This window comes from Ananas comosus, linkage group 1 (assembly GCF_001540865.1).
Source record: "Ananas comosus cultivar F153 linkage group 1, ASM154086v1, whole genome shotgun sequence".
Taxonomy (NCBI): domain Eukaryota; kingdom Viridiplantae; phylum Streptophyta; class Magnoliopsida; order Poales; family Bromeliaceae; genus Ananas; species Ananas comosus.
In genome coordinates, this window is record NC_033621.1 from 19,253,431 (window position 1) to 19,270,198 (window position 16,768).

General features: G+C 39.3%; 1 pseudogene; it reads left to right on the top strand.

The window, feature by feature from the left end:
- Positions 2,439-6,767, top strand: LOC109716408 (annotated as a pseudogene).

Below are 16,768 nucleotides of genomic sequence, written 5' to 3' on the forward strand. Positions count from 1 at the left end.
ACAGAGATACGCTGTATACTCGGTTGGCGGGGTATTTATTAAGGGGGCTCCCACGAGTGCCACTCCGGAGTCAGGCTTTGTGCTTTCGCGTTGGTGTCGCTCATGCCGGTTGGACTTGCTCTCCACGGACTAGTAGTGTGGAGGTAGCTGGATAATCACAACCGGGCAGTGACGGGTGTGTTCACAGTCCCAGGGACGGGTATGCTTACAGTTCCGATTGGATTGGGTCAGATTTGACATTTTCTACAGTTGGTTAGTATAGAGCATGATAGTGTAGTGATTCATAGCGGTAGATTTTATTCCTGTATTTACTACTATTCTGGCTCCCTTCTGTAGATTTAGTGGGTGGACCGATATTGTTTAGGGCGGCACCCACTGAGGACTACTTGTTTTTACAGTAGTTCTCACGCCCAGTCGTTACCCCTGTTTTGCAGAGCCACAGGTTTCGGCTGCTGCGCCTTCCGCGGATCAGGATCGAGGCAAGGGCGTCGCGAGTTAGAGCCCTACCCGACGAGCTGAGCTAGAGGCACTCCTACTGCAGGTAGACGTTTTGTTTCGAGTTTATGTACATAGCATACTTAACTCGCCAGTGCGAGTAGCTCTGTATTTTGGATTTGGGCTATGTACATGAAACTCAGTTTGTTTAGTATTTGTCTACTCGAGCAGCTCTATACTACTGTTTGTAGTATTGTATGTTTACAGGTACTGTTGTCGCTTCGTATACAGGAGAAATTCCTGTGTATACGGCGGATTTGTCGGCGTGCCCGGGGAACGAGACATCCGGGGCGTGACAAGTTAATAAATAGATTAATAGATAGATAGATAATAGATATTGCTTGAAACTTAATTTGACTTAAAGAAAGTAAATATAATATTAACAAAATAAATCTTACCTTCTTTGGTTTGGAGCTGTTTAGAAGCGGAAAATTGAAAAAGGATAAATTTGTGACAAATCCAACTTCGTCCCCTCAACCCAATCAAAATTGAAGAGCTGAGAAGTTGGGCTGATCTCACAGCCTTAATGTCGAAACAAATGCTAACGAGACAAAAGACAAATTGACCACATGCAGGTGAAAGTAAGAAAATTAATATTCCAGACAAGTAAGGGGGATTCTGGCTTCTAGAAAAAGCGTTAAAAATTATTTTAATTACCGGAAAACAGTTTTTTTTAAGAAAAATACTATTTTTTACTGCTTTTGTTTCTCAGATAAACAATTTGAAAAACAAAAATACTAATTTTTTATAAAATTTTAAAAAATATTTTTTAAGAAAACTATATTTTTAGTAACCAAATTAAATGAAAATAATTTTTGAACCCGAAAAATATTTTTTAGGCTATTTTTGCGAGAACATAAGAAGTGGCCAAAAAAAATTAGAGTAATTGGCCCTCGATATAACAGCCACAAGAATTGCACAAAGGCAAAAGAGTGTTAAAGACCTTTCCTACCATTTCCAATTATCAATTATCAATTATATCAATAATAATAGTATAGTAATCCATACAATGCGATATGTAGATAATTAAAGAAAAAAATAAAAAATGATAACAAAGTAAGAGAAAACCGTAATGAAAAAAGCGACGATAAAGAATAAGATTCATCTTGCCGATAAAGAAAACTAAAGGAAGAGGAAGAAGAACAGTTCGCCTCAATACAGAGGTGTGACCCGGTTTAATTTAAGAAAAAAAAAAAAAGAGGTTAATCTCGTTCGATTTAAGTAAAAAAAGAGAGAAATCAGATTCATTTCAAACAAAGAAAGAAAATAAATATATAGAAAACTTGAACCGGTTTGAGAAAGCCCACACTTAACAATAATCAGTTCGGTTCAAATAAAGAAAAAAAAAATTCGGTCCAATTCAAGTAAAGAAAGAAGAAAATATATGGAGGATTTAAGCCGATTCTAGTTAGAGCCCACACTCAATAATGAAGAATATATGTCGTCACGTGGCAAATTTAAAAAAAATAATATATAAAAAATAAATAAATAAATAAATAATTGGACCTAAGTTATTGACACTCCCATTTATTAATGAATCAATTAATTAACGAGCTTTTTAATGCTCCTAATCACCGTCCATCATCCGTGACCCAACGGGCGCGACATTTCACACACACCCCTTGAAAACATAAACATAAACATCCCCTGTACCTGCAATAAGAGAGAGAGAGTTAAGAGGGAAAAGTGAGGAAGAGGGCGTGATGATCATGCTGAGACCAACGTGGAGAACGGTTGCTACTACTCGGCACTAATAATACAGAAGAGAGAGAGCGGAGTTAGAGAGAAGAGATGGGAGAGAGAGAGAGAGGGGGGGGGGGGGGGGGGGGGGGGGGGGGGGGGGGGGGGGGGGGGGGGGGGGGGCGAGAGGAGCGATAAGAGAAAGAGAAAAAGACACGTTTTTTCTCTTCTTTTTCCTTTTGCTGTTCTCAAAAAAAAAAAAAAAAAAAAAAAAAAAAAAAAAATCCACACCATCGATGAGAGAGGGAGCAAGAAGAAGAACTTTGATTAGAGAGAGAGAGAGACACAGAGAGCAAAGTTCACAATGAAAGTGCCCACGGGAGAAGAACCCAGAGCACAACAACGCCCGCCATTAATGGCGCCGCAAGGAGGAGTCGAAGCCGAAGCGAAGAAGACGAAGAGAAGAAGGAGAGGAGAAAACACAGAGAGAGGAATGGAGACGAAGAGGAGGAGGAGGAGGAGGAGGAGGAGGAGGCGCAAAGAAAACTATGGTGGTGGGCATAAAAATGGACTCCCAGAGTCGCGAGATCCTCACATGGGCTCTCGTTAAACTCGCCTCCCCCGGCGACCGCGTCGTCGCATCCACATTCCTCCTCCTCCTCCTCCTCCTCCTCCTCCTCCCCCGTCGACTTGGACGCCATGATCGCCGTCTACGAGGGCTTCTGCAACCTCAAGCAGGTCCAAAACCCTAACCCTAACCCCCAATCCGATCCTCCCCTTCTCCCCGAAATTCTCCCCGCCCATCTCTAAAAATCCGAACTTTCAGACGATTTGCGTCGGTTTCTAATCGAATTGCCGCGACCCATTTCGCAGATCGACCTGAAGCTGAAGATCTGCAGGGGCTCGTCCATCCGCAAGCTCTTGGTCCGCGAGGCCACCGCCCTCAACGCCTCCGCGGTTATCCTCGGCGCCGCCGATAAAAGCCGCGCCTTTGGGTGAGCCCCATTCTTTCTCCTCCTCCCCCATTTCGATCTCTCCCCCTCTCTCTCTCTCTCTCTCGCTCTCTCTTCGCCCTGTAGTTGTGGTGTGTTAGTGCTTTGATCAATTCGCTAGGTCTTCGTCTATCTCCGTGGCAAAGTACTGCGCAAAGAAGCTGCCCACCAAGTGTTCGGTGATTGCTGTGAATAGCGGGAAAGTTGTTTTCCAAAGAGAAGCAATTGGTTCGTTCGTCTTTTCCGTATATTTTTTTGTCTCTAATCTTTCACTAAGTTTAGCTTCTTTGAATCAATTGCTTGGCCTTTTGTTTTGCAGATGACAAGTGTAACAGCAGCAAAACGGGAAGTCGCAGCTTCTCGACAAGCTTCATCTCTAAGCTGAGGTCGAGCAAAGATCCGGCAGCCGATCTCCCCAGTTGCTGGGACAATGATTTGTACTGTATATTGCCCGTTAAAGTTCATCAGGGGAACGATTCGAGATCTTCGGATGAATTTAACGATGTTCATGATTTGAATTGTGGTGCCAAGGACTCAGCCGAGCTTCCGAGCTGCCAAAATGGTGAATTGTACCCGATTGAAGATCGGGAAGAGAATGATCACGATTCTTCAATTGAGGCGAAAGATGTCGATGGGAATTGCAATGATTCTACTCCTTCAACTGAATTGGAGATTGGAAAGAATGACGAAGTTCATTCGGCGATAGATGCTCCGCCAAAAGAGAACTGTTCGGTGTGTAACCTCCGATTGGATCCTCCTTGCGCAAATACATCGACTAGAGAGGAAGAGAGGCTCGGTTGGCCTGTTGTTAGAAAGAAAATTGTGACCCACAAAAGGAGTGCATCCTTCGATTGGCCCAAGATCTCTGTGGTTCAGTGGGCGATGAGGCGTTCGAACCGTAATGCAGCCATTCATCCAGACAGCAAATCCCTTAAGTCAAGTTCAAACACCAAAACTAATTCTGATTCAGATAGCGGGTCCAATTTTATGCTCGATACCGATTCAATTCAGGATTTTGCTTTCTACGATGAAGAAGGGTGGCCTCCGAAGGAGTTGGACTCTCTTCAAGAGAAGTATTCTTCAGTTTGTAGATTGTTTAGATACGAAGAGCTCAAACTTGCTACATCAAACTTCTCGCCTGGTTTGTTCTCTGAACATATTAATTATGCACAAATATCTCATTAATTGAATGGAATTTTTATTGATTTTGAGTTGCTGAGCAGAGAATTTGATCGGGAAAGGAGGGAATAGTAGAGTATATAAGGCCCGTCTTTCTGATGGCGACGAATTGGCCGTGAAAATATTGAAGCCATCTGATGCTGCATTAAAGGAGTTTGTTTCCGAAATCGAGATCATCACCACGTTGCATCACAAGAACATTATAACTCTATTAGGGTTTTGCTTCGAGAACAACAGCCTCATATTGGTATATAACTACTTGCCGAGGGGCAGCTTAGAAGAAATTCTCCATGGTGCACATTTGAGATCAAATCACAAACTTTTTCTATTTCTTTTTCTTTTCCTTGTCTTAATTCCAATTTTTCTTTAAGTTATTATTACTCTTATATGGTTTATTTTTGTTCAGGTGATCAAGAGATCAAGTATGTTGTTAGTTGGGCTGAGAGATATAAAGTGGCGATCGGCATAGCAGAGGCGCTTGATTATCTACATGGAATTGCTCAACCTGTTATTCATAGAGATGTTAAATCTTCGAATATCCTACTCTCCAATGACTTCGAGCCACAGGTTGATATATGCTTATTTTCTTTTTAGAATATATGGAAGGCTAAAAGGTTGGATACCCCCTGTAAAAGTTGCAATTTTCCTGCATTGACCTATAAACTAAGTGATAGATGTCCCTTAAGGAACATCAATGTAAGGGGCAAAGTATTGAAATTTTGTAGTTCTTTTTTATGAAAAATAATATAACATCTTGTGCTTTTAGGAGGAAAGATATAGTTTTCAATATTTTAGCATAGCAACATGACAATCTCAGAATTTTAGAGGGTTTCCTGCAATTTAGCCTATAGGGAATTGAAACATCAATCGCCGAATGATAATTTTCTTCCTGCTGTACTCCAGCTGTCTGATTTTGGGTTTGCAAAGTGGGTCTCATCTCCGACATCACATCTAACTTGCACCGACGTTGCAGGGACTTTCGGGTTTGTATCGTGATCGAATTATAAAGTTGATAAATTATGTTGAAACTTGCTGTTATATTAATCTTGAATTCAGCATCTAAGCTAGCATCTCCTTTTATAGGTACTTGGCCCCCGAGTATTTTATGTATGGGAAAGTCAATGAGAAGATTGATGTGTATGCATTTGGGGTTGTGCTTCTCGAGCTTATTTCGGGTAAAAAGCCCATTAGAACAGGGTGCCCTAAGGGCCAGGAGAGCCTAGTGATGTGGGTGAGTGTTCTATCACACTCTCTATTTCTTTCTTTAAGCATATCCCACAAACCTAAGCACTATTCGCGCAAACTAAAAATGAATGGTACATACTTCACTTACACTGTTGGATTCAATATAATAAAAAATATCTGAGGCGGTCCACTATTTTTATTGATTGATTTATTTCTTTCTTTTTTTTTAACGTATGTTAGGCGAAACCAATCTTAAGAGGCGGAGAGATCAAAGAGTTGTTGGATCCGAGCTTGGGTAATGAATATGATAGTGATCAGATGGAAAGGATGGCTCTGGCCGCCTCCCTCTGCATAAGGGCGGCTTCTCGATTGCGACCACGAATAGCACTTGTAAGACCCAATTGTTTCTCCGTATTACATATTTCAAATGTTGTTGTTATTCATTAATTAGGTTATTTATGCTAGGTTGAAGAAAGCTAGTTAGTAGTAGTTGTTCCTTAGTCGCTTACTCTTGAGAAGGCCATTTATTGCTAAATTGACATAAAACCATTACCATGAAAGAAGGGATGTCGACAAGTGAGCTGAGGCTTTTAATAAATGACGGAGTTTTTTGTCATTTCGATCCCTCAAAACAGGTTATCTAAAAAGCAGGAGATATAGTCAAGCACTTTTTGTACTAATATACTATTCGGATTTCAGGTTTTAAAGTTACTACAAGGGGATGATAGTGAAGTTTTTAACTGGGCAAGATCAGAAGTTAGCTCTTCAGAAGGTCTCAATGATGCAGAAGATGAAGAATCGAACGCCGAGAACATCCGATCGCATCTAAACCTTGCGATGCTGGATGTAGAGGACGATTCTCTTTCCGTCAGCAGCACGGAACAAACTGTTGATTCCATGTCCATGAGCACTTCTATGGAGGACTATTGGAAGGAGAGATGGAGTCAATCGATAAGTTTCGACTAACTAAATCGGCTCTTTTTGTAATTTTGGTTATCCACTTGTTTGTATAGTGTTGATGCCTTCTAATTGTTACTAGTTTAATCTATTCTACCTACTTGGTTGTGAGGAATTCTAGGGTTAGAGGTGGTGCTTTGTCCTTGCAGGAGGAGTTTATTAATTTTTTTCTTAATGATTTTGGTTCTTGAGAGTTGGGAGTTCTTTTGAAGCTGGTGTAGATTTTTAAACTGAGATACACTTCATATCACTCTTTAATTATCCCTCTTAACCATGACACTCGATGCTTTATGGACATTAGCACTTCAAGGTTAACTACGAAAAACTATTTGTAATTTATTATGTACTTATTGAGTAGATCCAAAAAAATTGGTGCCGAACAAAATTGGTCAATTAGGTTATAATTACCTATATAACTAAAACCCTATTGCACACCAAGTTTACCCTTTTTTTTTCCTTTTTTCTTTTCTTTTTTTTTGTGAGAGATAGGTAGCACGCTATCCGCTTCGTTTATTTCATTTAGAAACAAACTTAGCTAAAAATGTGAAGCAACTAAGATTCGAACTTGAGATCTCGGGTACCAACCATCAAGTCCTTTGCCACTTGGTTTAGGGACGGTCGGTAAGTTTACCCAGTTTTGTTCGAGGTCATGCTAATCATATGCAAGGTGGTCAAGGTTGTGTCTGCAGTCGAGATCTACAAACTTATTTTAACTTTTTGCCATAGCTACTAACACACGTGCACACTTTTCGGTTAAAGCAGTATTCGATTGCGAATCTCATAAGTGAATTAGGATACTTTTCAACTGCTCTAAACCGTAAAAATAATGCAAAACGTCTTCTGTTCATAAAGTTAAAACAAAAGTATAGAATATATAACTAAAAAAATGTAATGGCTTGTTGATTGTGCTAATTTTTTTTTTTCTACTTTCTTCTCTTCTTGGTTGGAAAGTTCTAAAGACCAATTAAAAATCTGCAAATTGAGTACTTGTTGAGGACCACAAAATCTATATTGATTCAATTTCCATAGGAATTAATTAACATAGGTATCTGATGCTTGTCCAAACTTTTAATGTGATTATGTAGAATGATCATAATAAGGGCAATAACCATCTCTAACTGTTTAGATAGCTCAGTTTTGAATGCGATTGATTGTTGTTTTAATTTTAATAGCCACCCATAAAATTGTTTTTGATAAAGATATGTAGACCCCTTCAATGCCCCCTCAACTTTTCATTCTAGTGACTTATATTATTGTCTCAACTTTTAATTCTAGTGACTTATGCTATTTGTCTCAACTTTCATTTCTAGTGACTTATGTTATTTGTCTCAAACTTTCATTTCTAGTGACTTATGTTATTGTAGTTAGTTAACTAAAGATTATGTTTACTTTGATGGCTCCATCAGCTATTAGCCAATTTTTTTTTTTCGTTTTATTTACCAAAAAAAATAGTAATTGAATTCATCAAGTTTGAGGAAATGACCAATAAATTTAATAAAATTTTTAATTTAAAATTTTTAATTTAATTGACTATGATTATTTAGGTTTTGTTTGGGAGTGAGATGTGGTGCAAAAAGTTGCGTCTCATGCATCACTAGTGTAGTAACACGCGCGTTGCGGCGGGCAAAACACAAAGCAAACTGAAGATGTTGAGTGAAAACTGTGAAAAGATATGTTTAGCTAGTAATATACTCATTCACCATTATTTCATAATATAAAATAGACTCCTAGAAAGATTAAGAATTGTAGAAATTATCTCGTTTAAACTATTAGGTAGAAAATCTAAAATACAGCAGAAAAATCACCAGCAAATGTAAACTCAAAATTTATAATAAAATACTTATGAAAAAGGAAGAATAAACATAACTGATAGCAACAGCTAGCAGAATAACAAAAATAATAGAAGAATCTAAAATTTTGACAGTTTCTTGAAGAGACATATATGCAAACTTATATAGTTAGAAAAATATTTACAATTTACATGAAAACAAAAAAAAGTGAAACTAATAGTAAAAGAAAAATTAGGAGAGAGTCAAAAGTACCCAAAGATGTATAACTTTGCTGCAATTACTATAACTATTAAAAATCGAAAATTAATATCGGCTCAGACATTCTATGAGTATTATCAGAAATCAACTTATAGCAGCATATGCTCACGGCAATATAGGGGCGAACGATGGGCACCCATTGTATAGGCTTTGATAGGTAAGGGAAACGATATTAAACAATCCTTTGTAAGCAATAGAAAAACAAAACTGAGGTAGCAAAGGATGATTACAAACCAGGTCCCTTTTTTTTCAGTAGGGAGAGTAATAGACATGATCGAAATGATTTGGGGGTAGCTCAATGGTTGTAATTGTTCTGCAATTGCCATCCAAGTTGTTCTACAATGTATAAACTTTGTTGATATTTAATTATAACTGCTTCATTTTGTCATCATTGCCGATTACAAAAAAAAAAAAAAAGAAGAGTTAAATGAATACTTTTTTAAAATATATTAATACAAAAATAAATGAAAGCACAAAGTTAATATTTAAATGATCAAAAACTTAGTTGAATGTGTATAGAAAATATTTAAATAAATGGAAGATGTTAAAATAATTATGGAGTACATAATAAAAAACAAACGAAATAGTGCAGAGTTCTCTTACAGGATTAGATGATCGTAGCAACATGGAGAAAATGATAGATGGCTCATTATATAGGCTCTGATAGGTAAGAAAAATGGCACAAAATAACCCTACGTAAGCAACGCGGAAAGAAAATCGAGCCAGCGAAGAAAGGGGAAACGATTATGAACCAAACATGTTTTTTCTTCAGTAGGGGGGAGCAATCGATGGGATCGAAGCGGCCGAGAGACTAATAGACGGGATNAGATAAGGGAAATGGCACGAAATAACCCTTTGTAAGCAACGGGGAAACAAAATTGAGGCTGCGAAGAAAGGGGAAACGATTATGAACCAAACCTGTTTTTTCTTCAGTGGGGGGAGCAATCGATGGGATCGAAGTGGCCGAGGGACTAATAAAGGGGATCGAAGCAACAGGAAAACAAAATCGAGGCGACGAAGGAAGATGGAGCGAGCATAAACCAAATCCATTTTTCAGGCAGTAAGGGGGAGCAACCGACAGGATCGAAGCGGCGAAAGGAGTAATAGACCCTATCGAAGCGACGGGGGTAGCAGGGATCGAAGCGGCGACAGGATGCATACATGGAACTCAGGAGAGGGTGTTAGAAGCCATACCAATGGAAACTATTTATTAAAAAAAAAAAAAAACGAAGAACCTGTTTAAAAAAAAAATGAAGAATCTGAAAAAACTTTACCATGACGTCAGTTTAGAGATCGATCGCTCTCAAAGTGAAGCAGATTCTGTAAATAGTTTAGCTTCTGAAAAACCCGTTTTGAAGAGGAAAAGAAAATACCGTGTTGATATTCTCCGCTGCGAGAGCTTGGCAGCTCTTGCACCAGTAACCCTAGAATGGTTATTTCTTAGAGATTATGATATCATTGTTTCTATGATTTCAATTCCTTCTTCGCCTGTTTTACTTGGGCCTTTGGGCCCAATTCATTTCGGGCCACCTTATTCTTCAATGACACCTTGGATGAAGCTGGTGCTGTATTCAGCTATAAATTATGGTCCATTATCTGTTGTTCTTATGAAAGGGCAGTTTCTTTGACTGCTTCTTGCACCGTTAGCAGGTTGTGAAACCGGTTCAACATAAAACACCAACAGGTGGGACCCAAGACGGGTCCATGTGTACAAAAAGATAAATGAAGAACCGGTCAAAGGAATAGAAAGCACCAGATGGGTTCAACATAAAACAACTACAGATGGGACCCAAGTCGGGCNAAATGAAGAACCGGTCAAAGGAATAGAAAGCACCAGATGGGTTCAACATAAAACAACTACAGATGGGACCCAAGTCGGGCCCATGTGTACAAAAAATTAAGGATAGATAAAGGATAACATGACACGTGGATAGATAAATACGGGAATTAATAGGGGTTAATAGAGAATAATTAAGAGCAAATATAGAAAAATAAGAGGCAGTGTAAAAAATAAAACCTACTAAACATCCAATTGTAAACTTATGTAGTTAGAGGAATATTTATAATTCACATGAAAACAAAAAGAAGTGAAACTAATAGTAAACGAAAAATTAGGAGAGAAACAAAAGTATCCATGCATAACTTTGCTTCAATTACTATAACAATTAAAAAAAATGAAAATTAATATCGGCCCAGACATTCTATAAGTGTTATAAGTAATCAACTTATAGCAGCAAATTATCACGGTAATATAGGGGAGAACAATGGGCACCCATTATATAGGCTCCGACAGGTAAGAAAAATGACATTAAACAATCCTTTGTAAGCAATAGGAAAACAAAATCGAGGCAGCAATGGAAGATTACAAAATAGGTCCCTTTTTTTTGTCAGTAGGGAGAGCAATACACGTGATCGAAATGACTTAGGGTAGCTCAACGGTTGCAATTGTTCTGCAATTGCCATCCAAGTTGTTATGCATTGTAAAAACTTTGTTCATATTTAATTATATCTGTTTCATTTTTGTCATCATCGCCGATTAAGAAAAAAGACTTAAATAAATACATTTTTTTAAAAAAATTAATACAAAAATAACTGAAAGCACAAACTTTGGCTGAAATTGTTTGAAGATAGAGCTTAGAAGGTGAGCCGGAATAAATAATTATGAGAAGCAATGGTTCATTAAGAGAAAAAGAGTCGCTAGTAAGAAATGTTCAAAAAACAATAGAGTTTAGATATAAAAGAACAGTGCACTATACTGATTAGATAATTTGATGAATAAATTATAAGAATACAACCTACATGACAGGAGTTTCATGAACTCTATCAAAACCCCACTTCTCAAGCAAACTCTTAAAGATATGCAGTAAGAAACAATATGAATAAAAACGGGTAGGTTAAGAATAGATTAATTTTTTATAATAAGATAAGATATGATTGCTATTATTAGGAAACATGTAAACACAAAATCAAGAAGCAAAGACAACAAAAACGAACTGGACTAATCGAAAGAGACAAAGCATTAGGGTTAAGGGCAAATTGAATTAAACCCCACCACCCCCACACCGACCAGTGCCATCGCAGAGGAGCTCCTCGCAGGCGGAGCATCTGGGAGGAGGCCTCATTTTGGGAACCATGGAGGAAGAGGAAGTGTTTAGGGATGTCAACGGTAAAACATCCTAACACTTAAACGATACAGCACATCACCAAATTATTAATCAACAAAGCAAAAGTAAGAAGATATTCAAATCAACCACAACCATTGTCGCAAACCAAACTTACTCTCAATTTGTAATCCTATATTTCACAATCCTCTTATAGAATCGTAATTTACGATTCGCCACACAACACGTCACCAAACTAATCAACAAATTGTAAGTAACAAACAATCCAAATCATACTCTACTTGAAAGATGCCAAAAAGAGGAGAGAGAGGAGAGAGAGGAGAGAGAGAGGGAGGGACCTCTTAGAGAAGGGTCCATCGGAGGTGACGGTGATCCGGGACTTGTTGCGGGCGACGGCGATGGCGTCGGCGTCGTCTAGGGCATCGGCCCTGCCCCCGGCGACCTTGATTCACTCCTAGAGAAACTTCTCAAGGGACGTGATCTCTATGATCGGGATCGAAGCAACAAGAAAACAAAATCAAGGCGACGAAGGAAAAAGGAGCGAGCATGAACCAAATCCATTTTTCAGGCATTAGGGGGAGCAACCGACAGGATCGAAGCGGCAGAAGGAGTAATAGAGCCTATCGAAAAGGCGGGGGTAGCAGGGATCGAAGCGGCCGGGGTAGCAGGGATCGAACTCAGGAGAGGGAGAAGAACCCTGTTTTAGAAAAAAAAAAAAAAAAAATGAAGAACCGGTCCAATGAGTAGAAAGCACCAGACCGGTTCACATGAAGCACCTACAGGTGGGACCCACAACGGGTTCATGTGAAGAACCGGTCAAAGGCATAGAAAGCACATACGGGTTCAATATGAAACAACTACAGGTGGGACCCACGACGGGTACATGTGTACAAAAAACATGAAGCACCTATTCGTGAACAACTACAGGTGGGATCCATGATGGGTCCACGTGTACAAAAGTTTAAGAATGGATTAAGGATAAGATGACACGTGAATGACTAATACGGGGATTAATAGAGGTTATAAGATGTGTAAAACTACGGCACGTTTGGTTTACCTTTTTTTCATTTTAACAAATTTAAGTTTTCGTGACGGAAACATTCCATAGAATAATTTTGTGAACTAACTTTTGGATTGCATATGTGGCACCTTAACGAAGAGCCACATTTGGTCTTAGTTTTTAAAAACTAAGAAGAGAATACAAATTGCAAAAAAAAAAGAGGAGAAAAATAAAACTATGGAGTTATTTCAAATTGTGCGAGTAAAACAAATTTTAAATCTTAAGAACCGCAATTGATTCAATGAACAAGATCCACAGAAGATAACCGAGTAATATTTTAAGAAATTTAAAATGCTTCTCAATCATCAAGAGTTGGTTTTGAAATTTTTAACTTAATTTTCAAAAAAAAAAGATTTGGATTTTGTAGTTTGAGATTTGGTGGTTGCTTTTTTGGTATCTGAAAGTAAAATTTAGTTTATGAAATACCTCAATTTTGATTCGTAAATCGTGATAAAATAGGATTTGTTAGGGCCAATAATAAAACGTCATGTGGCATGTTGGTGTACGGTTCAATCAGGACTTTCAGAGGTCGATTTTTGGTGCACCGGAAGTAATAAAGGAATAAATAGCATAACTGCAAGGCGTAACTGCAAACGGTTACGAGTAGTTTGGATCGGCTTGTAGTGCCCCCAAAAATAGGGAAGTGGCCGATCGTGAGCAATAACTATACAATAACAGCGGAATATAAATAGACAAGTAACGCCTAAAAATGGGGTCTTTTTTCGAGAACAGAAGACCACCTTTTATTCTCTCTACATTTTCCTTACATTTTTAGGAGTAGTCTACTTGTAATCTTTTCCTTTCTCGCATTTACTGCTTTTCCTAGGGGTGGCCTTAGAGTTAGATTTCTGGAGTCTATATGCCCCAAAGGCACACTCTATTTTGTACAAGTTTCCAGATCTAATATCAATATATAAAGGTATTCGGCTTTTCAGCTGACCCAACCACTGTGCATCTCATTCATTCGGCTCGTTCAGCCGAACACAATCTACAGTGAATGTTTTCGAACTCGGCGGATGAGGGATCGCTTGATCCGTCGGAGAGCGCAAACTTCGAGGATCACCACCTGAAGCTATATCTAATTCTTTCTTGTTTCTCTAGGGATATCTTTGACCAGGTCAAAGGTTGAGGAAATTGGGCCCATAGCAATTTTTGGCATGCCCGGTGGGACACATTTAGGTAAATTTATTTCTTTATAAGAACAATGGCTGACGATAATGTCATGAATTTGCATAACAAGGTCGCTCCGCAAAATTCTGGGAACGACCAAACTAGTAATTCTGATAATGCAATAGAGCGCCAAGCAGTCTTGCCAGTCGAAGGTGAGGCCAGTGGTCAATCAGATTAGCAAGAGCCAAGTTTGGCTCAAGCGCTCGGACAGATGAAGCAAGTCCTAGAAGTGTTGGACCAAAATAGTCAGAGAAGTACTGCTTGCTTAGATGCAGTGTTGACCGCAATTACGACCTTTAGTGAGAATATTACCCGAATAGGACAATTGTTGACACGAAACGAGCAACCTACCGTGGGTCTATAAGGACCTGTCGCCACACCGGTATTACAAAATCCTGTAACATCGGTGAATGGTCAGCCTCAGCACCAGGGGCACCTTTTCAAGTGGAGACCGACTGTTTTAAATGCCAGCCATCAACCGAAAATAGCATGGGGATTACCTCCTCCGCTGTCACTGGCGACATATTAGCCCCAAAATGTAGGGGCTAGAGTTGGGGGGCAAACCCCTAATATTGCTATGCAGGGAGTAAACCCTGCAGTACAGAATTTTGGACTTCCACCTGGACCAAACCAAGTTCAAGCGCAGGCTCCTATTACTAGACAAGCGAACAATAATAAACTTTACGCTCAAATTGAGGAAGCTATCCGAAGTACCTTCGGAGTTGGGGTAAGGCCGGCAATACGGCCTGTATTTAGATCCCCTTATCCTGCAAATATAGATGCAGAACATTCTTATCCGACAAATTGAAAAATGCTAAAATTCCACAAATTTTCAGGAGACGAGACCGAGAACACGGTCGAACATGTCGCACGATTTACGACTCAATGTCGAGAAGCCACTGCAGATCCTTTCCTGAAACTCAGGTTATTTAATACCTCGTTAAGCAAGACTGCGTTTACTTGGTATATAAGTCTGCCAGCCAATTCTGTCCGAGAGTGGGGCGAATTGGAAAGAAAGTTTCATGAGCAGTTTTATAGATCAGAGCTGGAACTTTCGGTCACTGATCTTGTTCAGTTTAGACAGAGAACGGAGGAATCGGTTGAAAATTATTTGAACCGATTCAAAACGGCAAGAAGCCGTTGTTTTGTAAGAATGTCAGAATCAGAGTTTGCTAAAATGGCATTCAATGGTCTGCATTTCAAAATCAAAGACCATTTTGAAGACAAGTATTTTTCAAATCTGTTCAATTTGGGAGTTCGGGTTGTTCAATATGAGCAATTTAGAAAAGGGAATAATAAAGATCGGCCTAGATGGAGCCGAAATAAAGATTGGAGTAAAGGGAAGGAGAAAAACATTTCTTTCCTTAAAGAGTCTTCAGCTCAAGATAAGCCGGACATGTCTGATGAAACAAAGGATTCGACTGAAGAAGCTGAAATATATGCTGCTGAAATGGTAAAAAACCGCCAGCCATATAAATGTGCTTTGCTTAAACCCGCCAAATCTAGCGAAGTGAAAGCACGAGTAGCAGCATATGCTTATTCTTTCAATGTGTCGAAGATCGATTTGATTTTTGATCAGTTACTAAAGGATGGACGAATTCAGCTCTAAGAAGGTCAAACGATACCCTCTGGAGAAGAATTGAAAAGGAGAAGATATTGTAAATTGCACCATTCATGGAGCCATAGAACAAACGAGTGCACTGCCTTTAAAAGGCAGATTCAAAAGGAAATAAATGAAGGTCGGCTCATATTTGCCGACCAGAAAAACAAAAATATGGAAGTTGATAAAAATTCTTTTCTCTCGCAGGTTAATATGGTGGATATTAAAAAGAAGGCTTCTGCGGACATGAAGACCGATGGTGTTATTGCCTATACCAAGAGGACGTTACGGCTATACATAAGATGTAAGGCCGAAATGACTAAAAAAGATTGGGAAGCGATTATTCATGAGAAGAAACTACATAGGGAATGGGGAGAGTTCATGCCATTCCTCGCAGAATGGGAAGACATTCCCTAGACGGAGAACAAATTGGAGGAAGGTTCGGAAGAAGCCTTCAACGATTCCGAACAGGAAGTTGATGTAATAAAGGATAAGAGAATTAATGCAAAAGGTCTTAAATGATTATTACAACAGTCGAAGAGAATAGCGCAATAGCCAATGGAGTTATCCTGAGAAACCATTCGGCTCTTAACAAAGATTTTCAGGATATCGGCTAAACTGGCAACATCAGGCCAGGCCGAGACCTGAACCTGAATTTGAAGGGACCTGAACCTGAATTCGAAGGGATGACCGAGGGAGACATAGAGTTCCTCGTCCTCGGTCGGTGGTTAGTCAATGAACTCGGCATTCAGCCTTGGCCGAGACCATGGGGAAGAAGAGAGATACTAAGAGATCATCTCAGGACAGTAAAAGTACCTTCAAATGTGCCAGTCGATAAATGGTACAAAGCAAAAAGTGTTTGTCAAATGGTATGGGCCGAAATTGACAAAAACGCAGAAACGTCGGCAGCAAAGGTTGCAAGGCGAAGCGAGACAGCACTATGAGGAGGCTAAATGGATGAAACTGAATGTATGGAGGCAACCTCAAGAGCAACAACCTCCCTTTAGGCCTATGAAAAATGACCATGAGGCAGGTGGTTCGGCACCTGTCCCCTGGCTGAAATCCAAAATAAAACGGCTACTCCCGGCTGAGCCAGAAAAGAAAGCAACTCGGAAGGAGCTGGAAGAAAAAATAGCCTCTTTGGAGACCATAATCAAACGAGATAGATGGCCTCCTAAGGAGAGAGAGAGGCACACATGGAAAGTGATTCCTCAGCCGAGACGGCAAAGGAATCTGAAGAAAAGAAACAAAAGAAATAAAGAAAATCGGCTGATGAAGCT